We start from the raw sequence: 27,025 nt of genomic DNA on the forward strand, positions 1-27,025 counted from the left end.
GCTATTGACGTTATTTCGGGCTATTAGTGAACCAGCTACAGAATCCAATAAGCAGTAGTTTGGTTGCGCTGGTGTTGCTTAACGGCATTCTACTTTTCGCTGGGAACACTAGTTACAATAATGTCATACCGAACAACGACGACAATGATAGATTTTAGGGAAATGTTGCACTAAATATAAATCATGAAGTCTCTGTCCTATGTACTGGCATTCTTTGGCCATCACATGTCCCTTGCGCCAGGGAAAGCAGCATCAACACCACGAGGTCTGAGTAGCAGTCTAAATGCAATATAAGTGACGTAAAGCAAATAGAACCGAAGTCAGCTTTCAGGTCATAAGGCTCACGCGTGTCATAGTACGTCAAATGGGCTAGTTCATCGCGTATGAAAACCATTTTACTTTTCGCACGTTTGTGTTTTGGTGTAATACTGATTTCCAATAACATTACCTAATTGTTTGTTAGACGGCGTGTTTCAAAACAAAATTACCTGTTTAGAGCTTCAAGGGATTCACTGTCTGTAAATCATGACAACAAAAAGATAATCAGACCTGGAGAGCTGCGATACCGCTGTTCTATAATACCACTGTAGTGAAACGTCTATTTACAGCAAGCGTATTGTCAATACTGTCATATATTAATAGCGTTCCCAATTGAGCTTTGCTGCCTATAATATTCACCTATATGGCCATATGAACATTGTGCATATCTTATCATTCACATTATTTTATTTCTTCTTGTATAAATGAAGGCTCATCTGATCTGTTCTGGTATCTCAAAGACAGGACGGAGCAGATTTTCAAGTCGTCTATAAGAAGAACGGGATCCTGCAACTAGCTCTGAAGATTGATAAAAATGGTAAAATGTCATTATATGTACAAAGTGACATCCCTTGCGAAATTACACTGCTGAATCCAAAGATTGCTTTTATTAAGGCTTTTAGTAAGCGCAAAATGAGAAGGTTTGTGGAAAGAGATAACAGCCACTCATCTGTGACAGTCTACTTACCTAATAAACAAGTGTTTTCCGCAAGAAAAATTAACGTTTATGTGTTTAGGTATTTACGTTTTTACAATAAATATAACACACGTTTCTGTCTATCAAAGCACACGTTCAAACGTGTTCGCCTATTTCAATGAAGCGAAATTGTTGATGGCTATCTTAACGCAATGATAAAAGTAAAGAGACGAATTAAATAAGTTCTAACATCTTGTACTCAGACATTCTTTATACGATGAAGATAAAAAAGTGAATAGAAGACTATTCGGCATTTTAAGTACTATACGTATTTTCAGTTATTGTTTAGGTAACAAAGGCACAAGCTTAGAAAACCAAACCTGTACTAAAATGTTTTCTGACTAGTAGCTGTTTTCATAAATTCTTCATTTCACGTATATATTTTTCTTACAGAAGCAAGTGAGCTTGACCGACGATATACTTTTACTGTTGTCAACGTTCAACCAGAGTGCTTACTTTTGTACTATGGGCCCTTTAAAGAGAGTAAGAGCTTTATGAATTTAGTAGATTTAAAATAACGTAGGTGGTGTTTTAGGCGCTGTATACTTAGAAGAATGTAGTCCTTTATAGGCATTTTAAATCAAGCAAGATTGTAGTCTTTCAGTACTTTACGAGATGAAATCAATATTATCAAGTCACAATAAAAATTGTTTCAGCAAAGGTCACCCTGGCTGCCAGGTACACGGAAAGATGTTTGCATACCATGGTTTCTATAAGCTTTCTGGCACAGGAGGTTAGTGAGATGGGACTCAATGCCTCGCTGCTCTAGGTTTGCCCGATTTGGGTGTAAATGTAACAAATGATGTCGTTCATTCTGATGAGAGCAGGTAGCTATCCCATATCAAACTTATCAAATGGAGTAGGAAGAGGTGTGCATCGTGAGGGAAATTAGCCAGAATCGACACTGTGATGCCATCTCACCCAAGGGCCGTGCTGCGCCACATTTTCGCCAGTGCATCCCGTAAATCTGAAAGCGTGTATGGCATATGGAGCTCGGTGTTAGGGGTACTGGAGCACGTATTTTCTGGGTCTATATGGGTTAAGTTTGCGCCAGATGTATCGGTCGCACAATTCTCGCACGAGTTTATCTGTTATGGCCTGTGAGGCAGCACGACAGAGGTGGCGTCGCGTTTGTGCCCGAGCACTGCAGGGATCCAGAAGGCTACGAAATAGCCGCCAGGTGCCCTTAAAGCCCATCTGTTTCACCGCCTTCGTGCAGATGTCAACCCGATTCGAATCGGCAAGCTGCGCACAGTATGCCACTGCCTCTGCAGTGAGCGCCTGGATACGATCGCGGAGTTTTCGATTGAGTTTGTTACGTTTACAGCGCTCTGAAGCCCACGGCGAGCAATCCAGAGTTGTAAGAGGTGTGGGTCGGTTGCAGGAGTCAAAATACAGGTGTTGAGGGTGCGATTGTTTGCCCGCTGCGTATGAAAAACTTGAAATTTCCACGTCGCGTATTAGGTGGCTGCATTCTGAGTTTAGACCAGTTGCTGAACCGGGCCAGGCTACAGTATTGGCGCATTTCCTACCATGGTGTGAAGGAATTGCGAAGCAAAAACTGGTTACTTCCGAAAGTTTTCTCATGGAGCATCGCTAATGTTACGAGTAAGGGAGAGCTCGGAATTCTAGGTCTTGTGTGACCGAGTTGCGGGAACGTTTGGGCTGTGCCGGATTGATGAGCAGTGTGGGGCTAAGCGAGGAGATGAGCTCCTTGAGTTTTTGGCCCAGGCCTTCTCATAGTTGTAACCCCAGGAAGACCTGAGGGCATTGAAATCCCCGATAATCACCAAGTGTTGACAGGCGGCCATGCCCAGCGCCCTATGAAACTGATTCGCAAAGGAGGGTCCTCGCAAGGCGAGGGGGACAATACACTTTCAATGTATGAATAATCGGTAGCCGCTCCACTGGATCAGCACTGTTATGATACAGTAGTCGTATGGCAGATCCATGACAAGGTCGATCTCTACCACCGTGTACGCCTTATGCACAAGAAGGCATGCAGTGGTGCCTCCAACATAGGAGCACTATCCAGAAAGAGTTAGTGTCGCGCCAGATCTTTGAAGTGCCAACACAGGCGGATGTGGGCCAAGTGAGTAGAGGAAGAACAGAAGGTGTGAGCGCTTTTGCCTAATCACCAACCCTGTAGAGTTCCACTGTATGATCTCAAATTTTAACGACAAACTTGAAAGAGATGTACGGTTGCTCGTGATCATGAATATCTTAGGTTTTATATTTGACCCCAGTGTCTTGCTCAGAGCCTTCAAGGCAGGGAGTGGTATGGAGTCTGAATCGTCTGGCGGTGAACAGGTGGTATCCACCGTACAACGAAGTCGGGGAGCTGACCCCATACTGCTAATTGAAGGGGATCGTCAACGTCATGCTTTGGGTTGAAACTGAGTGATTGGACAGGCTCGAATAGCCAACGTGACCCCTACAACTATGCGTTAGGCAGAAGTAAGCAGTTAGGTGACTTTTTGACACTTTCATGTGCGTAAGGCGATCCTCCATGCGCTTGACACCTTCTTCACTGGAATGAATTGAGTTAGTGGGCAAGGGATCCTGAGGTGCCGCAGTAGCTATTGGAGCTTCCGGAGAAGGTGCGCGGTCACCGGAGCCGGAAGGTTATTCAGAATGTGCGTAGTGAGAGCGCTAAGGTTGGGGGTTGGCTGCGTAGCCACGAGGACAGGGGTGGCCGTACCGAGGGGCTTGAGAGGGTCCTGTTGTTGCGGAGCAAGTTGCATAGTTAAGAGTGCGAGCTGTTAGGAATTCATTGTGCTTTTGAAGCTGCACAATCAGCGGGCGAAAAGTCACCCGCTCAGGGAAGGGAGTAATGACAGAGGGGAGGCAAAGGAGCTTAGATTCAGAAACCCCTGCCCAACTGCTCACATGGCGTCCGCCGCTGGCTCGAAGAGCAACGGGAATGCTCAAGTGCTGGCCGGTTCTGAAGTGCTGAGGAAGACTTAGGTTTCCGGTATTTTGCAGCGGAGCCACCAGTCCCAGTCTCATGGGTGCCACGGCCGAGAATGCACTAGGGCGGCAATCATGTGTAGTGAGGCCTTCGGGCCAATGGTGCCACACTTGGCACATTGTGTAGGAGTTGGGTGAGGGCACTCTGGCGGCACCGACGCTTCCGCACCTAGTGCAAGCCGGGACAGTTTTGTTCTAAGGGCATGAACGTCGTCACACAGTGGTAGAAGAGGAAGCGGGGCAACTTCGTGCCATCAAAAGTCACCACCAAGGCCACGGATGCTGCGAGTTTTCGGACCTCGAGGATGGTTCCTCAAACCCAATACAGTTCCGATTTTATCTTTTCCGGGGTATCAGAAGGGTTGATGGTGATGACCCCACTGAACGTATAACCTGACCCCTTGACGTGGCCTCGGACAGGCAACTGTCAATCCCCAATTGCAGCTAGAAATCACCGAGTGCTGCAGAGCAAGATGTTCAGCTCTCACATCGGCCACCATTAAATTAGTGTGGTGGTCCGATCACCCAGGTAGCTCCTAATTGGGTCGTCGATGCGATCAGCCGGGACACATACATGTAGCTCGTCGAGAACGCGTGGTTTTATGACCACGATGTAGTAATATTGAGAGAGACGAGGTGTTTGGCACGGATGCCACTTGCGTTGCTTCGCCGGCAGTGGGGAGGAATCACATGTAGACGGACCACCAGTGGGACGCGTACCGGTGGTCCTTGCCCAGCTGGGGAATGATGGGCAGCTGCGGCATCTCGCTGTTGCTGTGACGAAGACTTGGATTGCCCTTGTTTGCGTTTCAGTATTCGCACCAGGTCCTTAAGATATTTGCTTTCTTACAGCACACCTTGTCAAGAGGAAAAAAATTCGATCAACACTACTTGCGTTGAGACACGGTCATAGCGCGTAAACACGTTGGAAGCCACCATCGCCGGGCTGAGAGCTGCCACATGGGGCTGCCCTTGCCACGCGGCGTAGATTCCGAAGAGAAAAGTGTCTCTAAGAGCCAAAGTTGGACGCATGTGGGCGAGAGTGGTGTCTAAATCAAGCGTATAACTTGTTGGTGACGTCAAATCGAGAATTGAAGGGTGTAGTGGTGGTGATCAGCAGAAATTGAAGAACGTTCACAGAGCCAATGTGGAGTGCGTCTGTCATCATTGAGCGTTCACAACGTCCCCCCCCCCTCTTGTTCAGTAGCGGCGGGCTATGAGTTCCGACCTGCTTGCCGTTATGCTCTTCAAATTTAAATTTGCCGCAATGGCAATTTATTTCTAGTGAAACTATCAGTTTTTTATTTATGAAATAACTGGACAACATACAAACTGATTTGTAGTATTGGTATAGGCTCTGCGCACATTGCATTATGTATTTTGCGTTGTAACATAATATGCCTTATAGCAATGCTTCAGCAACAATACACAATTAGTAAGCATTGCTCTTCTTTTATTCAAGAGCTCGATTGCTTTTTGTGGGGCTTTCACTACGAGACAATTGAAAACACCAGCTGCTATTCGAAAATGAAGGAAGTATGTCGCGATGACATGAGAAATTTGTTTGAAGATGATGGACCATGCAAGAATAAAGAGGCAGCGAACAAAGGTAAATATGTATGCCCTGCGCTCATTCACATAAAGATAGCATGGAGAGGAATCATATCGATGGTCACCCAGTTATAAAATATTCACTGAGAACGTGTGAATCAAGCTATAATATGCATATTTTTAAAACACTGCAAGGTCGCGAAAAAGCTCTATATATTAGTAATATTTTGTAGCAAAGCCTATAGACGTTAGCGAAGTTGGCAGGAAGATACCTAGCGTTACTGTCAAAGCACGCAACCATGAAAATAATCCCTTTCGGTTGCGTTTAACGCGCTGCGGTTACATTCTCGTGCAGAAGTAGGCTGATACCACGTAAGATCGAACGTAGCATGGCCAGTCGACCTCCTAAAATAACTTCACATTTTATATATAGTTGCTTGATGAGTAAAACAAAGATCCGCAATTAGTTATCTATGAAAAACTTTGTCGAAGCACAGTAAAACAAAATGACTAAGAAGTGGACCACCACTATTACCTTCCTTTTTTTTTCGAGTTTAGTGACAAATTACACGTAATATATCCAAGCTATATCTCTTACATTTGCATAGAAAATAATAGGCCTATTTTGATTTTTGATTACATTTTTTGCGCTTCTGTGGATAGTGTAACTACTTTCATAAAAATCCGACATACAACCCAGAAACCGAATTTTTTCCTACTTTGCAAGCCTTTCTTTGAAGAAAGGCCCATTACAGAGCAGTGAGAATTCTGCATTAAATTTTTACCTTGATTATTTATAAAGTTGCCCAAGCTTATACTAAGAACACTTTTGAGTTAAAAGATACAATTGCGCTAAGTTCAAGAAAGAGCACACATCGGCAACTTCTGGCGACGATAAAAAAAGCTTGATATTACATAAGCTTTCCCTACTTAATAACTTGCACATCAGTATATATATTAAACAAAAACAAGCGCAAATGCACCTGCATGTAGATAGATAAACTTGAGTTAGGTAGATTTATCATATTTTGTGTTTTAATTGCTAAGGTCGGAAAAAACAGCAAAGCAGATAAACTCCACTTCGTCATACTTGATTTGCTGTGGTTTGAAAATATTGGCATCCACAAGGTCTAAATATATATATATATATATATATATATATATATATATATATATATATATATATATATATATATATATATATAAGGGAAAGAAGTGTATAGCTAAGGGCTCGTTTTTCCGTGTTCTGACACAATATTAATGAGACGCAATATTATTGCTCACGGCTGGTTATTTTTTCACCCACTTTTCTTTCTTCTTCTTTACATTCCAATGGTTCTAATAACTTCCCCTTTACATTCCTTGGCATTACTGTCTGTTAGATCTCATTAATATTATATGTATATATATATATATATATATATATAGTCCAGTAGATCCTCCGTGAGCGATCACAACGTGGTTTAATTCGACGTTTCGGCCTAGAGTCCAGCCTTCATCAAGATTGAGGGTGCAGTTTTTTGGTGCTCAGCTTAATAAAATCTCAAATCAGCCCTCTGATTTGAGATTGTATAAAGTTGAGCACCAACAAACTGCACCTTTATTCCTGATGAAGGCCAGACTATAGGCCTAAACGTCGAAATAAACCACGTTGTAACAGCTCACGGAGGATCTACTGGACATATGCAACGCTACGGCCACTCAACCACCATGCCTGCCTATATATATATATATATATATATATATATATATATATATATATATATATATATATATATATATATATATATATATATATATATATGGGATATAACAGACAGTAATGCCAAGGAATGTACAGGGGAAGTTATTAGAACCAATGGAATGTTACATTACATTCCATGGGTTCTAATACCTTCCTCTGTACATTCCTTGGCATTACTGCCTGTTATATCCCATCCCATTAATATTGTGTTAAAACACGGAAATACGAGCCCTTAGGTATACACTTCTCTCGCTTATATATATATATATATATATATATATATATATATATATATATATATATATATATATATAGAAATGTGTGTGTGTGTGTGTGTGTTTGTCTCGTCAATTACCGATCAAGCTAAAAATCAGCAATGATGGCGTGCTGTCAATGTTTTCAACACCCTGGGGCCAATAGGAAAACATGAACGGTAAGCTCAATTGAGAACCTGAACTGCCGAACTGTCTCTGATTATTTGACATCGTTAGTGAGGTTTCTTTATCTTACGAAGAAAGGAAAGAGAAAAGCTGTTGGAAAAAAGCTACCATTCAGAGCAGCTTGATGAGATGACAGCCCCTTCTTAATAGGACCGCAGCAGGCAGTGAATATGACCAAATAATAAACACGGAGAAGATTGCAAAGGTGCGCAATAATAATTGAAAGATATCTGCGGCAAGATACTCTGGAATATAGATATGGGAACGAGGTGGCATCATCATTAACGTGTACATCTAAATTACATCAATTCTTCATACACCCCAGTGGTAAGCGATCATTGCTGGGCCTGCACTGAAAGATCATAAATGAAGCTCGGATTAACTATACTTCAATTGCGTCATTTATGATGAGGATCTTGTATATTAATCATCAAAAAGCAAACACAATGACCCAACACTATAATTCAGGCCATCCGCCTTGGTTTAACTCGGCCCCCTCGGACGGCCATTCGATGGCCCTGGCAAAGACATCGTTTCATAAAATAAGCACCATTGCTCCTTTTTGGTGTTCTATACGCCGGTATGTCTAAAAGCTATAGTTATAGTCTGAAAGCACTGCTCTTTTGAGAAAATTGTATTGTAAAGTTTGCTCAAACCAGTAATATTGTATAAATTATATAGAGCGACACTGTTTCACTTGGGTACCCATTGTTTGAAGTGTGATTTTTTTAGCGAAATACAACGTTTCAATGACTATTTCTCACATTCACATGTACTAGCACGATCTTTTCTAGAGTGATCGGAAGTGGTCGAAAAGTTATCTGGTAGAATTCACGTGGAATGACCCATATATACGGAGCGTCACAGTGATCATGCAGCACTATTAAAAAAAAAAGAATAGATGTTAGGCGAAGCAAACCTAGTGCATTTTATTTCCAGCAAACAGAAGTAGACGCTTCTACCTGTTTTTCGTTAGAACCAATGAATTATTTTTATGGATATATGGTAACTGAAAAACTGCACGCATAATTATAAAAATGTCAGTGCGGCAGATGTGTAAACGCTGAAATGAAATCTTTGTGTGCTACTTCCAACAACGTATTAGTGCGTACTTATTTTTTTCTCTGGATAAAGAAAGCCCGCGAACTATGAAAAATAACGTGTGACGGTGCTCATATCCGCAACAGAAAGCAATGATCTCAAATAGTTTTACTGGAAGCAATCGTTATGCCTCTTATCCGTTGCCGACGACAGCGTTTTGCGCATTGGCAAAGGTTCACGTCGTGTACCAACAACATGTGTCGCAGTTTTGCAGGAATTCCTTCCGCTTGATTGTACGTCGCTACCACCATTAATTTCTCATGGTCAACTGTTTTAATTGATAACGCAGCCGTATCCCTGTTCGGAGCGATTACAGCCTGTCTGTGTGAGATCAAGGCGACAGGTTTCACTGGACGGGAGGTAGCAAATAGCACGATCGATATTTTTAAATGCACGTGCGATTATTAGTCGGGCTATGTTAGGCATTCGCAGCGGCAGCTGCGCGCCCGAAGCTGTTATCTCTCCGCTCTCACTACCTCTACCATAGCAACATCTGCGGACGCGCGCTCTTATCCTCGCCCCTAGTAAGCAAATCATGCTGTGCGAGAGAGTGTAGGAAAGCAAGGGAACTGTGCTTCGCCGCTCCTTCTCTCAACGTTCACTTTCTCTCTTCCCTGTGCCCCACTATCCCATTCAATCGCGCCTCACTTTCGACGGTTCGCTGCCTGGGCCCCTCTCAAGGCAAGGCAAAAGTCGGTGATGGTGAATGACGGCTATGGTGCCCACTCCCGGCGCAATAAAAGCATACCCATTTCCTCACGATTCTATACGGAGAAGTGGGGGCATCTTTTTCTTTCGAAATTTTCCGTATTGCTGCTGGCTATTTCTAATTGATCTCGTTATCGGGAACTTTTTTATGATGCACGCAGCCATCTAGTAACGCGTTATTTATCGTATTTCGCGGGATTTCTTTATTCGTGCAAGATTCCAGCGGAGGCTTTCCAGCAGCGAATAATATATTTCATTCAACTGCTTGTCCCTTGTTTTATTAATGCTGCTGTAAATAACTTCAGAGTAGGACAGTAGTGATTTTTTTATGGAGCGGTATCTTCCCCATTGAACCATCAAAGCTGGAAGATACTGTTATACAAATATATTGGGTTGCTTTTGAGTCCCAAGCGTCCGAAATACAGTGCAGTCGATGGCCTGCAACGCAGTATAGAGGAATTGTGTTTGGCTTCAGTGAAGTGTGGGAAGATGGAAGTAATGTCGATAATTGAGATGCTCACGATGACAGTTTGAAGTACTCGACTGGCCCGGATGCTCAGTTCCTGGCATAATTTCAGTTTATTCAGTTACTGACACTTATTTAGAATCAAAGGCAGGCCACTAAACTGACCGCACAGTAAGCACTGGGCTGTATTATTGTCGGCGTTACTTGCCGAGCCCTTAGTATACTGCGCAGATCCACATCATACTGCACAGACCGACCTCGGTCTATGCTTGCCGATCTCATCCTCAAGAACCAAGCTCCCCTCATCTCTATTTCTCTTCATTAAATAAAGCCCGTCTCATCCGATACCACCTCGTGGGACGAGTCTTTTCCATATGCTCCACTAAAGCAGCAAACATCTCTTCTTTTCTCAGATATATGTCTCCGCCTCTGCGTTCCCACACTTCGCTGTCCTCATCCTGCAAGAAGTCAGCTAAAGAATAACTCCGTCATTTCGTCAACGTACAGCTTAAAAATACTTTCTCGGAACAACAACTCCAGCTAGAGAGCTGGTTCGCTGTCGGTAGTTAGTTCACACGATGCTGCCATCTGTCCACACTTCCTGTAACAGCACACCACCAAATTATCCTGTTGGGAGAGCTCTCACGACAGCGATCACTTGTTTCTCAGACTGGCTCACCATGAGATCGCTTCCGCCGTGCGGGTGACTCACCAATGCCAAATGCGGTGAATAGAATCTTATGGGGTTTGGCAACAAATGCACATACAGAGGTGAACGGCTTAGTGCCTTGTCTTCACAGCCACTTTTTATTATCATCCGTTTTTGTCAGGCACCGTATACTGACTGGCCATTCTTCGCTTGCCTCAAACATAGCCCTTTCCATCGGAAGAATCTTGTATGTACGCTTGTTGTACATACAGCTTCAAGAACCATAAGTGGGAGGGGAAGAGGCGTCACACTTAGGTGCACTGCTGACACTGCTAGCCATGTGTAAACATAATAAAATGTAACTAAAACAACAACAACAGCAACAACAACAACAAAAACAACATGTTACAGGGGATTCACCTAACATCATTACGTCATTACAAAGCACTATTACATAGGTGTACCTTCCAAATGTTTGTGCTCACCCAAACGCACAAAGTAACGCAGAATACCACAAGTGGGGGAACACACACGAAATAAATAAATGAAGGGAAACGCACTCATGTAGCTACACCTGCGCAGTGGTAAGACCGTAGCTCGCAAGTTGGACCCTGTCCTGCACACTCCTTGGTGCACCATGGGATTTAATCAACATTCAGACACCATGCTCTTGCTGCCTGCCTAAACCTAACAAACTTTCATGGTGTTATTTCACAACAAGCCTACTTTGTAGGAGGGGTAAAAAAAGGCCAAAAAAAAAGAACAACCTTCCACCCGTACTTCTCAGCTTTGGCTACTGATCCCCTCTGTGTAATTGCGAAAAGGCATCGGCGCACTTAATAATACATCCCTTTATATGAGAAAAAGAGACGCCGTACTTTCGTAATGCCAAAGCTCGGCTGGTCAGGCAAGTACCGGATCAGAGGAGTTATGTGTGGAATGATGGAGGTAATCCCGGTGTTTCCGATGATCAGCACGAGACGTTAAGTGACTGTAGAGGCCCGATTTCTCAGTTCCTGGCAAACTGCAGTTTATTAACACACTGACACATATTTACAATGAAATTCCGGAGCGGCTTCTCCACCAACCACTCAGCAAGAACTAGGCTGTATTAACGTCCGCGTTACTTCCCTAGACCTTAGTATACTGCACAATCGACCCGAACTTCTCGATATTGTGTCACACCTTAGATCAGAGTCGGCACCTAGCACAACCTCTGTCCACAATTCCCGATCTTGTGCTCGAGCACTATACTCTCCTCCTCTCCATTGCTCTTCATTAAATATATTCCGTCTCATCTGACACCACCTTGTGGGAAAAACTCGCTCTTGATGCTCCACCAAACCAGCAAACAAGTCTAATTTCCTCAAAGACGTACCTCCGCCTCTGCGTTCCTCCAAGAAAGCAGCTGAAAAATAACTGCATTTTTTCATCAGCGTACAGCTTAAAAATACTTTCGCGCAACAACATGCCTGGCTAGACAGCCGCTTGGATGTCTCGGGTAATTACACGCGATGCTTCCATTTGTCCACACTGCGATGGCACGCCACCACATTATCCTGTCGGGAAGACTGACGCGACAAGGATCACTTGTTTCTCAGGCTGCCTCACCGTGAGAATGCTTCACCCGTGCGGGTGACTCACCAGCACCAGGCGCGGTGAACTAAAGCGAAAGGGTTTCGGCAATGAAGACGTGTGCAGAGTCGAACGGCTTGGTACTTCGTCTGAACATTCAATTTTCATCATCTTCCCTTTTCTTCAGGCGCCGTCTACTGACTGGCGATCTTTAGCTTGCCCCAAACACCACTGCATCTTATAAAATATTACGCATTTTCCTAATGATCATTTACTGCATACTTGATGTGTATTTCATCTAAGCTGTTTTTTTATGATTCAGGTATAGCCCGATGCTTGATCGCTTACCACTGGGATTCACACTGAAGTGATGAATTCTAGGTGTACACATTGAAGATTATTCAATATCGTGCCAATTATTGCTACATCTGATGCTGATGCTGATGACCTCAGATGAATAGCACTCACCCGCAACGGGTGATGGGCCAAACAACGGGAAGCAGGATACTTAAATGAAACTCAAATGAAAAAAAAACCAATATGAAAAATTAGTTTAGAGATAATACTGCCAATAAACAAAAATGTTTGCTGAGCAAGTGGTCAAACCAACTCTTGTTTTTGACAGACATCGCTACGAATTACAAAATAAAGATGTGGAAAGGTGAGGGTGACTAGCACGGTAATCTTTTAGTTGCATTGATGTAGTCAAACACAGTGGAGCTTATATCCCTGTTGCAGTAACCAAATGAAGTGCCGCCAAGTGATAAAAGCACTGGTACATTTACTTGTATTTCTAGGTTTTGTAATGGGGCTACAAAAATCTTTTTCTCTGATGAGAGTAAAAAAGAAATGTCCAACTGTTTCAATTTCGCTGCAAAAAATGCACAGCGGTGACGGTTTAAGTCGAGCTTTGTTAAGGTAATACTTTGGTTGTGGAACTGTACAGCGCAACCTGGTATATGTGACCTCTAACTGGCGAGATACGCACCACTGTTTATTCCAGCAAAACTTTAATGCTCAAAATCTTTATCTAAACTACTAAATCTAAATTTATCTAAAATTACCTAAATTTATCTAAATTACCTATTCCTCATTACAAACAAACATTTCAGAACCTTAACGCTGTCACGTAAGCCCTATCTGGCAAAACTCGGATGGTGGGCCCATTTAGGGATACTGCTGCTAAAGAGTCCGCCATTTCGTTCAAATATAATCTGCGGTGGCCTGGTACCCATTGCAAATGGAGATTTATTACGTTTATCTGTCAACATTCCCGGAGGAATTCTGAAATTTTCAGCTTCCTTTATTTAAGGGGGTATGATATAATAAATGGTATATGTCAGTTTTAACGCATATGTGAGAAACGATTTCAAGGGTTCTTATAAAGTTTTACGTGCCTGCAAAAAATGCTGCTGGGTATTAATTGACACCATTTTTATGCCTAGTTTGCCTATCCTTCCAATGGCCCACACGGACATTTTTATCTGGGTTTCATTATTCGAGGTACCTATTTTCTGCAACTACCAAAACGAACGTAATGTTATTCGGCCATGTTATTCTAGAGACTCGTAGGTTGCATTTGGACCGAAAAAAGTATTACACTGTTTATGAAGTTCTTGAAACAATAAATGTAGTACATGAAGGAAGTCACAAAAGGATGGTTGTGTTATATATTACAGTTTCAATTTTTATGGAATCAGCAATACTTTTATTTCTGATTGTTTGCAACATGTTGTGGATTACGCACTCAAAGTTTCATCGAAATTAATTGAATAGGTTTCGAGAAAAAGTACATCAGCGACAAAAATTATAAAAAACGCAACTTGAGTAAAAGGAAGTTTTACGTGCGTCTATAGGTTATGCCAAAGGGCGCACTTCGGTTCGGGTTTTAAACTAATTGGGGCAGTCGCTCGACGTCGCACTTCGACAGATTTGTTCCTCATAGTGCACTGAATTTTTTGCTGTCCAAAATGCAAATTGGATTTTTTGGGACGTTGAACCTCTTATAACCTCTTACTGGTTCGAAAGTGCTCAAAATATTTTAACTAAAAGCCCATCGAGAAATAGTGATGTGTTTTCAACGTTGTCAACACCCTAGGACCATTAAAACTGAATTTATTGTTTAAGTGACAACCGTATAGGCGAAATAAGTGTCATTGATGAGCACAATTTCGAATTCTTTCTAATGTGTACACCTAGCAACGATCACTTCAGCATGCACACGAGTGGTAAGCGATGAACCATCAACCTATACCTGAAACATCACAATAACTGCTGAGATGAAATACACTTAATTATATAGGTAAATATTATTAAGATCATGTGTATTACTTATCGGAAGCCAAACACAACGTCTCAATTTTGTATTGTAGGACATCGTTTGCAATAGAATTCTGCCCCTTGGTACCAAGAAGCGGTTAAATATAAGGTGCCCTTTGATGAGCCAAGGTGGTAGATACTGTCTCATAAAGAAAGCACTACTGCCCCTTTTTGACGATAATTACTGCAGTATTACAATACCCCACTAGAACGTCGCGCTGACAATTTATTTAGTGAATTTGAGGCAAATGCAGGCTTCTTATTATCGTGTGATTGTTCAGTTGAAAAACTTTTTTCTCCTTTAATACAAAAACCAACCTTCTCAAACATTCTGCTTACCTTACTGCCCGGCTACGTACGCTGTGCAACAATATAAAAGCCATACTTTTTTACTTGAACCACTACATCGCAATTTTTTTAAATGAGTAAAATATGCATTTCTTCCCAAATTCATAATATAATTTGACAACAGTTTTTCTGCATTACCTCCCGCAGTGTTTCATTCACTTAATAAGCAACATATACAGCAGAAAATATAAATACGTAGGCCGTGAAAAGATTTGTACTTTTCAATAAAAAGGCTAGACACGCAGCATATTGCAATTATTCGCCAAATTTAAAAACAAAAAAAATTAACAAAAATGAACATACAGTAATAGTAATCAAACCGTATCGCCCTTTCACGACAAAGACCGGACGCCGGCCGAAACGTTGCAGTTAGTAAAGCTTTTGGTACGTACGTCCACCCAAGCCATTTTTATTATATATATATATATATATATATATATATATATATATATATATATATATATATATATATATATATATATATATATATATATATATATATATATATATATATATATATATATATATATATATATATTGGTTCTAATAACTTCCCCTGTACATTCCTTGGCATTACTGTCTGTTATATCTCATTAATGATGTGTTAAAACACGCAAATACGAGCCCTTAGGTATACACTTCTCTCCCTTATTTCATTGAACGAGGGTCTCGTACTGGCAGACTTGGTGTGTTTAGGTTGTATAAGAGGAACAATTATTCAGCTGCCCGCTCATAGTAAGTTCACGTGCTACGTGACGCCAAACATGCGAATAAGAGTGTTTTCACACTCGTTGTTTGGCTTATAGATGGCGCTGACTGTCACTCCTACTTCTAAATTCACATATAAACCCCAAAAAGTGGATGGAGGGACGGCCGCTGTGATAGCTCAGTGGTTAGAGCATCGAACGCGTTATTCGAAGGTCGTAGGTTCGATTCCTGCTCACAGCTGGTAATTTTTTCATCCACTTTTCTTTCTTCTCTCTTCTTATTTACCTTCCATTGGCTCTAATAACTTCCCCTGTACATTCCTTGGCATTACTGTCTGTTATATCTCATTAATGATGTGTTAAAACACGGAAATACAAGCCCTTAGGTATACACTTCTCTCCCTTATTTCATTGAACGAGGGTCTCGTACTGGCAGACTTGGTGTGTTTAGGTTGTATAAGAGGGACAATTAATTAGCTGCCCGCTCATAGTAAGTTCACGTGCTACGTGACGCCAAACATGCGAATAAGAGTGTTTTCACACTCGTTGTTTGGCTTATAGATGGCGCTGACTGTCACTCGTACTTCTAAATTCACATATAAACCCCAAAAAGTGGATGGAGGGACGGCCGCTGTGATAGCTCAGTAGTTAGAGCATTGAACGCGTTATTCGAAGGTCGTAGGTTCGATTCCTGCTCACAGCTGGTAATTTTTTCATCCACTTTTCTTTCTTCTTTCTTCTTATTTACATTCCATTGGTTCTAATAACATCCCCTGTACATTCGTTGGCATTACTGTCTGTTATATCTCAATAATATTGTGTTAAAACACGGAAATACGAGTCCTTAGGTATACACTTTTCTCCCTTATATATATATATATATATCGGATATGGCACAATGGGAGCGTTTTCAACAAGGATAAATATATTTATTTCCCAACAGTTTCGGGAGGGGTCCTCCCTTCATCAGGGGATGAGGGGATGAGTATAACTCATCCCCTGATGAAGGGAGGACCCCTCCCGAAACTGTTGGGAAATAAATATATTTTTCCTTGTTGACAACGCTCCCGTTCTGCCACATCCCATACCTTCACGAAGACTAACTGGCTCATTGAAATATTACTCCCACTATATATATATACATATATATATATATATAAATATAAATAAATATATATATATATATATATATATATATATATATATATATATATATATATATATATATATATATTGAATGAACTTGCAGATAGCACATTTGAAAAGGAAATCGTATTCACTAACGTTTCGGCCCTGGCACGGCCTTCGTCAGAGAGTATATCAATATATATATATATATATATATATATATATATATATATATATATATATATATATATATATATATATATATATATATCAGTCCAGATGAAGGCTGAAACGTCGAAAGAAACCACGTTTTGACTGCTCACGGAAGAACTACTTATATATGAGCCAGTTTTCAACAATCTGAGGCTCAGGGTGTCCCACAGGGGAATGAATTGGTACTGCTTTGACTTCCGCACCAGAGTGCGCCTGACCGTTTCTTTATTCCAGGGCAACGTCAGTACAGGAGAGATCTTGCCCTTAAGAAATAGCATGTTGTAGAGGCGGTGATTATGTACTGCCTTAAGAGTGCTGCTAATGTATGTGCTCTTTCTAGTCTACCTTGCAACCATCGAGGTTGGTAAAGTCATACAATGCGACACAAACAAAGAGATCACATTCACCAGCGTGGAAGTCCGTAATGCTATGTCGTGTGCGTGAGAGGTAGTCTGCCTGCTTCCTGTGGTGGACCGATAATACAGGAGACCGTGAAGCTCTTTCTTGCTGTCGAAGCGTCCAGCGCGCAAGGCGATCACAAGCGTCACGAATGTGGGGGGGGGAGGCAAAAAACTTTGTGGACACTGGTGACAACTGTTAAGCTGTTTCCCTGACGAATCGACGCAACCGGTGAATTGCAAACAATACAACCACGCATTCTTGTTCTGTGACAAATCGATTTTTAAGGTCCCCTTAATAAGGTGGTTGCGTGACATGTCCAAATCCAGTGAACAACAAGAGATTACGGAGTATTATTTGGAGCATTTTCAATGATCGCTCGCTAAAACTATCGTAAATTAAAACTTGGCATACGGTTCCAGGTGCTGTTATATATATACATGTTTACACGTGAACTTGACCGTCAGAGTGTTAGTCAGCACCACCAGTAACCATGGCGGCGTGTTATAGAGTAACTGGCGCACCCTTCATTCACCTTTATATATATATATATATATATATATATATATATATATATATATATATATATATATATATATAAATCTAACGGATATATATATATATATATCTAACGGACAATAATGCCAAGGAATGTATAGAGGAAGTTGTTAGACCCAGTTGTATTGTAATTGTAAAGAAAAATGAATGAAAAGATAACTTGCCGTGAGCAGGAAAACAACCTGCGACCTTCGAATAACGCATTCGATGCTAAACTACTGAGCTACCACGGCGGTTATTTTCCCGGCTACTTTATTGGGTATATATGAGAATTTAAAAGCGAGAGTGTCATTCAGCGCCACTAGTGGCCATGGCGGCTAATGTGGCACACTATTTATTAGCCTGTTGTACCGCGCGATTGTTGCGATGAACCGTACGGATTGTTGCAAGTCAGGGAGGAACAGCCGAGCAGGTGCAAGCAGCGCTATGCACTGACCCACTAACCATCATTGTCTTCCTGTCGGAGAGTGGGCTGCCTTTCTAAACAGGGCTGATCGTCTTCACTACAATATATATATATATATATATATATATATATATATATATATATATATATATATATATATATATATATATATATATATATATATATATATATATATATATATATATATATATATATATATATATATATATATGAGATATAACAGACAGTAATGCCAAGGAATGTACAGGGGAAGTTATTAGAACCAATGGAATGTAAATAAGAAGAAAGAAAAGTGGATGAAAAAATTACCAACTGTGAGCAGGAATCGAACCTACGACCTTCGAAGCATCGAACGCGTAATTCGAAGGTCGTAGGTTCGATTCCTGCTCACAGTTGGTAATTTTTTCATCCACTTTTCTTTCTTCTTATTTACATTCCATTGGTTCTAATAACTTCCCCTGTACATTCCTTGGCATTACTGTCTGTTATATCTCATTAATATTGTGTTAAAACACGGAAAAACGAGCCCTTAGGTATACACTTCTTTCCGATATATATATATATATATATATATATATATATATATATATATATATATATATGTGTGTGTGTGTGTGTGCGTGTATGTATTGTATATATATATATATATATATATATATATATATATATATATATATATATATATATATGGTATGAGCCGGGCCATGTTTTCGGGACAAAGGTAGAGGAAGTTACTTGGTTCGGCCTATGTTCGCCGTCATCGCCGATCGTCGCCTGACCTCTCCTGTAAATAGTTAAACTCAATCTAACCGTAACAGTTTTATGGTGGAGGTGCTGGGTACCTAATCAAGCAACACGGTTCTGCAACAACCTGAGGTACGCCGAAGCCGCCGCATTGCTGGGCTACCCCCGCTACCGCTGGTGGTCGAGATGTTTCACGGTGAAGATGGAACCCCGAACCCAGCTGCTGACAGCACTGCACCACCAGTTCCAGCGACACCTTTACTACCGACATCAGCCGCGGTTGGTCTTTGGCAGCGTCAGCATCTGATAGAGCCCCGTCCTTTCGGGGGCAAATCTGGCGAGGACGTGGACGAGTGGACCAAACATTACAAGCGGGTGAGCAACTACTACTCTTGGGACGCGGCAACTCAGTTGACTAACGAGGTGTTCTTCTCGAGACACACGGCACTTACATTATATAAGAACCATGAGGACGCCCTCACAACGTGGGAACGCTTCGTGTCCGAAATCAAGGAGTGTTTCGGGTACACTTTGGCAAAGAGGAAGCAAGCCGAACAAACCCTGCTGCAAAGAGCCCAGGTCCCAGGCGAAACGTGCACGATGTATATCGAGGCGATCCTGAAACTATGCAAGACCGCTAACTCTTGCATGTCCGAGGAAGACTAAGTCGGCCACCTGTTGAAGGGCATCGCAGAGGATCCTTATCACTTTCTTATTGGCAAAGACAGCATAGGTACAGTAGCCAATATCATACTGCACTGTCGCGCGTTTCAGACGCTGAAAATGAGGCACATTGCTCCTAAATTTCGTCGATTACTTAATGTGAACACGGTAGCGAGTGTTCACAGCTACGCGCCTTCTCATCTTGTGTCTACAATACGCGAGATCGTGCGTGAAGATCTCAGTCGACACACTCGTGCGACGCCGTGCGAAGCAACACTCTTTCTGGTTTCAGGCCAGCATCGGCATCCTGTCTCCATTGCTGCAGCAGGCATCGAGGAGTATGACTACGTTTCTGGCACATCACCGAGGCCGCAGCGCAGTCACTACCAAGACACCAGGCACCAGCGCCGCTTCAGTTGCCCTCGACAGCTGGCCGCCGACTATCAGAACCCGAACGAATACGCACCTGTGTCACCACGCCCTCTCGATGCTTTCCAAAATGCATATCGTCAACCTCCTGTGTGCTACAGCTGTGGTGCTCCAGGACACCTTGCTCGGTTCTGCCATCGGCACAGAGAGATGACATTGAGATACGAGCCATTGTCAAGACCTCCTCGCGGTAGCCGCAATTGTGACTATCTTCGGCTGTCCACGTATCCCAATTGCACCCTACGACAAGGGAGCCGGCGTGGAACCTCCCCCGCTTCTAACCGTAGCTTGACACCTCCGCCTGGCCGAACGCATCGCTCTCCTTCACCTCTGCGGTAGCGGTCAGCACCACAACCACCAGGAAACTAGCCTGTGCGGCCAATGGAGGTGAGGTTGCACAACAGAATTCACCTCATATACCTCCACCAGTTACAATGGACAAAAACCGGATATATGTGTCAATAGACGGATTGTGTGCAATGGCTTTAGTGGATACTGGTATCACAGTTTCTCTTATGAGCAGTTCGTTTAAAGATAGCCTAGGCCACAAAGTTATGTTTTCCTAACAGGATTCTGGTAGATTTCTTGGCGTGGGCGCGGACATACTTCAACCTGTAGGAGCATGTGCCGTCAACGTGTTGTTGGCGGGAAAAACGTTCCCAATTGAGTTCCTGATTCTGAAACAGTGCACACATGATGTATTTCTCGGCATTGACTTCCTCCAAGAGTGTGGCGCTTTCGTCGACTGCGGCACGGGTGAAGTTTCTGTTAGCGGTGGTGATGCCCTTCCCGCCTTAATTGAGCAGCAGCTGCCTCCGGAAGATTTACTGATTTTTTCCAGAGAGCTGACATTACCACCATGGTCTATAAGTTCAGTAGCCATATCTACTCCAATAGCTGCAGTATCAGTCTTTGATGCCGTCGTTGAACCTCTCATGGTTCAGTGTGCAAAGAAAGATGTAATAGTGCCTCATTCGATTATTTCAATTAATAATGGCTGCGCGTTTTTGTGGGCACTTAATTCTTCGTCTGCGCCGATGATCCTTCCTCGAGGAATGAAGCTCGCACTGTTCCATGGTGTCACGGAAAATTCTATTGTCACCATCAACGACGAGGAAAATGAGAAACGCGTGGGCACCTCTAAACGTAGTACCTTCCCTGAGTCCCACATTTCGAGCATGGTTAGCAAGACACTACGGTCACATGAACACAAACAATTGGTCCAACTATTACAACGACATAGGTCAGTGTTTGACTTCGGCGAAAATGGTAAGTGACTGTCATTACCATGCTCTCGACCACAGCATGCCATCCACACAGGTTTGCTCATCTGGTTCGGAAAAGCCTTACAGGGTGTCGTCATCGGAGCAGAAAGTTATAGCTGAACAAGTTCAGGACATGTTGCAGAATGGCGTTATTGAAGAGTCGTGAAGCCCGTTGGCACCACTTGCGATTTTGGTTCGCAAGAAACACGGTTCCTGGAGGTTTTGCGTTGGTTATAGACGATTGAATGCCTTGGCTAAAAAGGGTGTATACCCGCTGCCTCGGATCGACGACGTCATTGACTGTATAAATTCTGCATCATACTTTTCTTCACTCGATCTACAATCAGGATATTGGCAGGTCCCCATACACCCTGCTGACAAAGAGAAAATGGCATTTTAACACCCGATGAACTATATCAGTTCAATGTGATGCCATTAGGGCTATGCAATGCCCCCGCAACTTTTGAAAGATTTATAACCTTGATTCTTCGCAAACTGAAATGGGAGATCTGTTTGTGCTATCTGGACGACGTTGTAATCTTTGGCCGCACATTCGAAGAACATAACGTTCGTTTGAGCCTCGTTTTGGACTGTGTGAGAAAGGCTGGCTTGGTCTTGAACTCCAAGAAGTATCAGTTTGGTGAACGGAAAGGTTTGACCCTTGGCCGTTCGGTAGACAAAGATGGGGTCAGGCCTGACCCCCAGAAAATTGAAGCGGTCAGCACCTTTAAGCCCCCTACGCCTGTAAAAAAACTTCGCAGCTTTGTCGGATTATGTTCTTATTTTCGGTGCTTTGTGCCTAAATTTGCGCACATCGTGTACGCATTGACCAGCCTCTTGCGAAAAGACAGTGCATTCGAGTGGTCATCTGTATGTGACGCTGCGTTCTGTCAACTCAAATTTCTGCTGAGATCAGAGCCGATTCTCCGTCATTTTGACCCATCTGCTCTTACGGAAGTACACAGCGATGCAAGCCGTAATGACATCGGAGGCGTTCTTGTTCAGCGTCATAAAGACAGAGACCATGTCATTGCCTATACAAGTCGTTCCCTCAGCAAGGCTGAAAAAAATTACACTGTGACCGAACAAGAATGCTTGACAGCCATATTCGCTATTCAGAAGTTTTGTTCTTACCTGTATGGGCGTCCATTCACGATTGTAACAGACTGTAGTGCATGATCATCAACATCATTTTCTCAATCACCGCGCCGCGCCTCTCGCGCAGCTGGCGCGAGCTCGAGCTGCGCGAGAATGAGAACGAGCTGACACGCCTGGCGTGGCGGACGCTGGTAACCGACGTGGCTCCGCTTCAGGCCAGAAATAAAGTGGCGAGATCGGCACGGCCCCATCGGCCGCCTTCGACGTCATCTCACGTCTCCTCCTTCTCTCGCCGCTACACTGGTGACCCGGAGAATACGTCCTTCGCCGAGCGGCCCGCTGCCATGTTCCCGCAACTCTGCCCGCCAGTGCCGCTGTTCCAATCGACCTACCCCAAGGTATGGTTCATGCAGCTCGATGCCGTTCTGGCGCTGAATGGCGTCACGGACCAGCTGCAGATGCACGCCATTCTTCTCGACGCCCTCCCGGTAGAGTTGCGCCATCTCGCTGCCACTTCAAGCACCAGCCCGCAGCCTTACGATGCCCTCTGCACTGCGGTGCTCGCCCGCAGCGGCAACACATACCGTCCGCTTCCGTTTACCCGCACCAGGCAGGTTTCCCCGGCGTCGCAGAGCAAGGTACGCACGCAAGCGCACACAGAGCAAGCGACGGCACGTGACACCGTGGCCCTCGCCGTTTCCGCGACCACCAGCTCAGACGTCTCGGCCTCCTCCTCGCCGCAGCTGCTGGTCAGCTCCTCGACGGTGCCCCCTGCCGCTCCGCCACCTGCCACTGGTGCCAGCAATGGCCTGCCGGGTGCCTCGCCACATTCCACTCGCACCTCCCCGGCCAGCAGCCGACCACCCTCGGTGTCCCCGCTCCCCGCCCCTGTCCCTGTCTCTGTTTCGTGGTCTATGACGGGCCCCAGCGCCGTGTCTTCGCGGAGCCAGAGCCTGCCCTCATCGTCGGCGTCGACACTGGCAACCACCAAAGCAACTGCCACCGTCGCCCCTCTGCCCGTGGCGCCGCAGCAGGCACCTGCGTCGAGACCCGGCGTCGTACAGGTGATTTCGGCCAGCCCCAGTCCTCGCACCTCTGGTGCCCCCCGGCTCATCCAGCCGAAACAGCCACAGATCCTGCCCAAGCTGTCGAGCGGCAGCGCGAACATGACGACGCCTTCGGCAGCGGCGACCACCCGGTCCCAGTCTCCCCGGGCGGCCCAGCACAAGGCCACACCGCGGCCCGCGACTGTACCGGCACCGCAGCCTGCGACCACGGTGCAGCGCGGAGCCGCGATGGGGCTCAACACGGGGAGTCCGCTGCTCATCGGGAACCCCGCGGCAGCGCAGCCGGGCATGTTTCCGGCTGGACCTGCGCACGGCACTTTCCTGCTGAACCAGTACATTCCGGGCCTGGGCCACAGCCCGATTCTGATACAAGGCACACTGGGGCAGACCCAGAGCTCTCTGGGACAGATACAGGGGGTCCAGCTGGCCCTGCGGCCACCCCATGCTACGGGCCTGACCCTGGGACCTCAGACGGGGCCCAGGCCCCATGGGGAACATCCAGGACCGCCTGGCACCCCGACGCTTGTCATTCCACAGAACCTGGGGCCAAGGCCCAACATCTTTCTGGCACCGCCACGCATGATGTCGCCCCCCTCGTTTGCCATAGTCCCGGGACAGCCACTGACGCTGCAACAGCTGCAGGCCATGCCGCCCACGCAGACCATGCTGGCCCAGCCCACACTGGGTGCGTTCCAGACAGACCAGCACCAATCCCTGGTGCAGATACCGACGTTCACCCAGCCGCAGATACTGGCGCATGCCCACCATCACCACCACCACCATCATGGGGCCCTGTCGGGACCTCTAATCTCTACAGGCGGCAGTATAGTGTCCTCTGCACCGAGCGCCAACATTGTCACCCACCATCCTGTCATGACCTCACGACACACGGTCCACTCTCGGCCTGTCCGACCAGGTCACCGTGAGACCCGCTTGTCGGCTACCACTGCGACCCGGCACTTCCTCCTGCGTCCTCTGCGCAACTCCCAGTGTCGCCCACCAGAGACCCACCGGTTCCCGACGGTCACTACAAGTTAACAAACTGGACTTCCTAAACGGACACCTTGCGGATTGTCGTTCATGTATATAGTCTCTTTCTCTTTCTTTGTCATATACACTTCAAATCGCGCAAAGCGCTAGGGGGGGGGAGCCCTGTAGTGCATGATCATCAACATCATTTTCTCAATCACCGCGCTGCGCCTCTCGCGCAGCTAGCGCGAGCTCGAGCTGCGCGAGAATGAGAACGAGCTGACACGCCTGGCGTGGTGGACGCTGGTAACCGACGTGGCTCCGCTTCAGGCCAGGAATAAAGAGGCGAGATCGGCACGGCCCCATCGGCCGCCTTCGACGTCATCTCACGTCTCCTCCTTCTCTCGCCGCTACAAGACCATCAATCTCTATGCTGGCTCTTTACTCTCCGAGAACCTTCTGGAAGCCTTGCTCGCTGGGCTCTACGCCTCCAGGAATTTGACTTTAATGTTGCATACAAAAGTTGACGGCGTCATACCGATGCCGATTGTCTTTCTCGCCTTCCATTGTCTACAACTGACGACAATACAGACACGTTCCACATCTGCTTTGCAACTGTTTCACGCGCATTTCCTGATGTCACCACGTTCAAGCGGAAACAGCGCAATGACTTGACTTTAACCTCTTTATTTGCCACTGTCAGAAGCCCCAAGGGCAGTGGTCGCTTTTGTCTTCGCGATGGATTGTTGTACAAGGTGAATTTCTCGGCAAATGATGCGCGGTATTTGCTAGTGGTTCCCCAAAGTCTGCGGTAAGATGTCCTCGATTTTATGCATGGTGACCTGATGTCTGGCAACCTGGGATTCATCCGCACTTTGCATCGAAATCAAGAGGGCTTCTACTGGCCTAAAATGCGACAATTTTAGAAGCAATAGTCTCCAGTTGCGACAAATGCCAGCGCCACAAAAGTCCTACAAGTAGTCTGCATGGCCTCCTTCACCCTTTAATGCCACCTACAACACCTTTCAAACGAGTTGGTATAGACCTGCTTGGACCATTCCCGCGGTCTTGCAACAACAACCGCTGGATCATAGTCTGTGTCGATCACCTTACCAGATATGCGGAAACTGCTGAGATACCATCTTCCACAGCGGATTCCGTCGCCTCTTTCCTGTTCTTTGTTCTTCAGCATGGTCCACCTCGTGTCATTATCAGTGATCGCGGTCGTCAGTTCGTCGCCGACACTGTAGAGAAATTGCTTCGCCTCTGCACTTCGCAGTTTCGCCATTCAACGCCATATCATCCCCAGACGAAACGCACAAACCACGCGCTCACTGAAATGCTGTCTATGTATGTATCCTCAAATCACAGGAACTGAGATGACATTTTGCCATTCATCACCTATGCTTATAATACTGCGAAGCACGAAACCACAAACTTCACTCTATTCTACCTACTCTACTCTCGACCATCGCGCAGCTGCCTCGATACGATACTTCCATTCGAGCTCCATTCGGAAGATTCAGGTGCTCGAACACTGTGCTGAGCTGAAGAAGCCCGCCAAATTGCCCATATTCGCACACTGGCATCGCAAGATCGCTCCAAAGAGAGGTGTGATCAACGCCAAAACACTGTTTTATTCGGAAAAGGGAACCTCATGTGGATGTAGGCCCCTCAGCGGAAAAGTGGCTTATGCCAGAAATGTCAGTCAGTGGGAGTATCAGTCAGTCTTATTTACATTCCATTTGTTCTAATAATTTTCCCTATACATTCCTTGGCATGATTGTCTGTTAGATCTCATAATTATTGTGTCAAAACACGGAAAAACTAGCCCTTATGTACGGATTTCTTTCCCTTATTCATTAACGAGGGTCTCGTACTGGCTGACTTGGTGTCATTAGGTTGTATACGAGGGACTATTGGTCAGCTGCTCGCTCGTAATAAGTTTACGTGCTACGTGACGCCACACATGCGCATAAAAGAGTGTTTCACACTCGCAGCTTGCTACAGAGGGCGCTGAGTGACACTCCCACTTCTAAATTCACATATAAACCCAAAAAAGTGGGTGGAGGGAAGGCCGCTGTGACAGCTCAGTGGTAGGAGCATCGAACGCGTTATTCGAAGGTCGTAGGTTCGATTCCTGCTCACGGCTGGTTATTTTTTCATCCTTTTTTCTTTCTTCTTATTTACATTCTATTTTTTCTAATAACTTCCTTTATACATTCCTTGGCATGATTGTCTGTTAGATCTCATTATTGATGTGTCAAAACACGGAAAAACGGGCCCTTATGTACACACTTCTTTCCCTTATATATATATATATATATATAGCGATATATGTATATATATATATATATACATTCAGAAGATTATCCTCGGTTACCGCAAGGTTACAAGTATGAAAGTAGTTGCGCTTTCATATAACTGTTTATTCAGCCGAGGTTTGGATGGAAGCACCGTATTATGTAAAGC

General features: G+C 44.6%; 1 long non-coding RNA gene across 1 annotated transcript in view; it reads left to right on the top strand.

The window, feature by feature from the left end:
* The first annotated feature begins 1,407 nt into the window (after window positions 1-1,407).
* LOC119169851 (uncharacterized) overlaps window positions 1,408-27,025 on the top strand; it is a 45,330-nt gene continuing 19,712 nt past the window's right edge. Inside the window, exons 1-2 of the long non-coding RNA XR_012888814.1 lie at window positions 1,408-1,498; window positions 5,448-5,594. This is a non-coding gene — a long non-coding RNA (uncharacterized LOC119169851). The remainder of the gene's footprint in view (window positions 1,499-5,447; window positions 5,595-27,025) is intronic.

This window comes from Rhipicephalus microplus, chromosome 2 (assembly GCF_043290135.1).
Source record: "Rhipicephalus microplus isolate Deutch F79 chromosome 2, USDA_Rmic, whole genome shotgun sequence".
Taxonomy (NCBI): domain Eukaryota; kingdom Metazoa; phylum Arthropoda; class Arachnida; order Ixodida; family Ixodidae; genus Rhipicephalus; species Rhipicephalus microplus.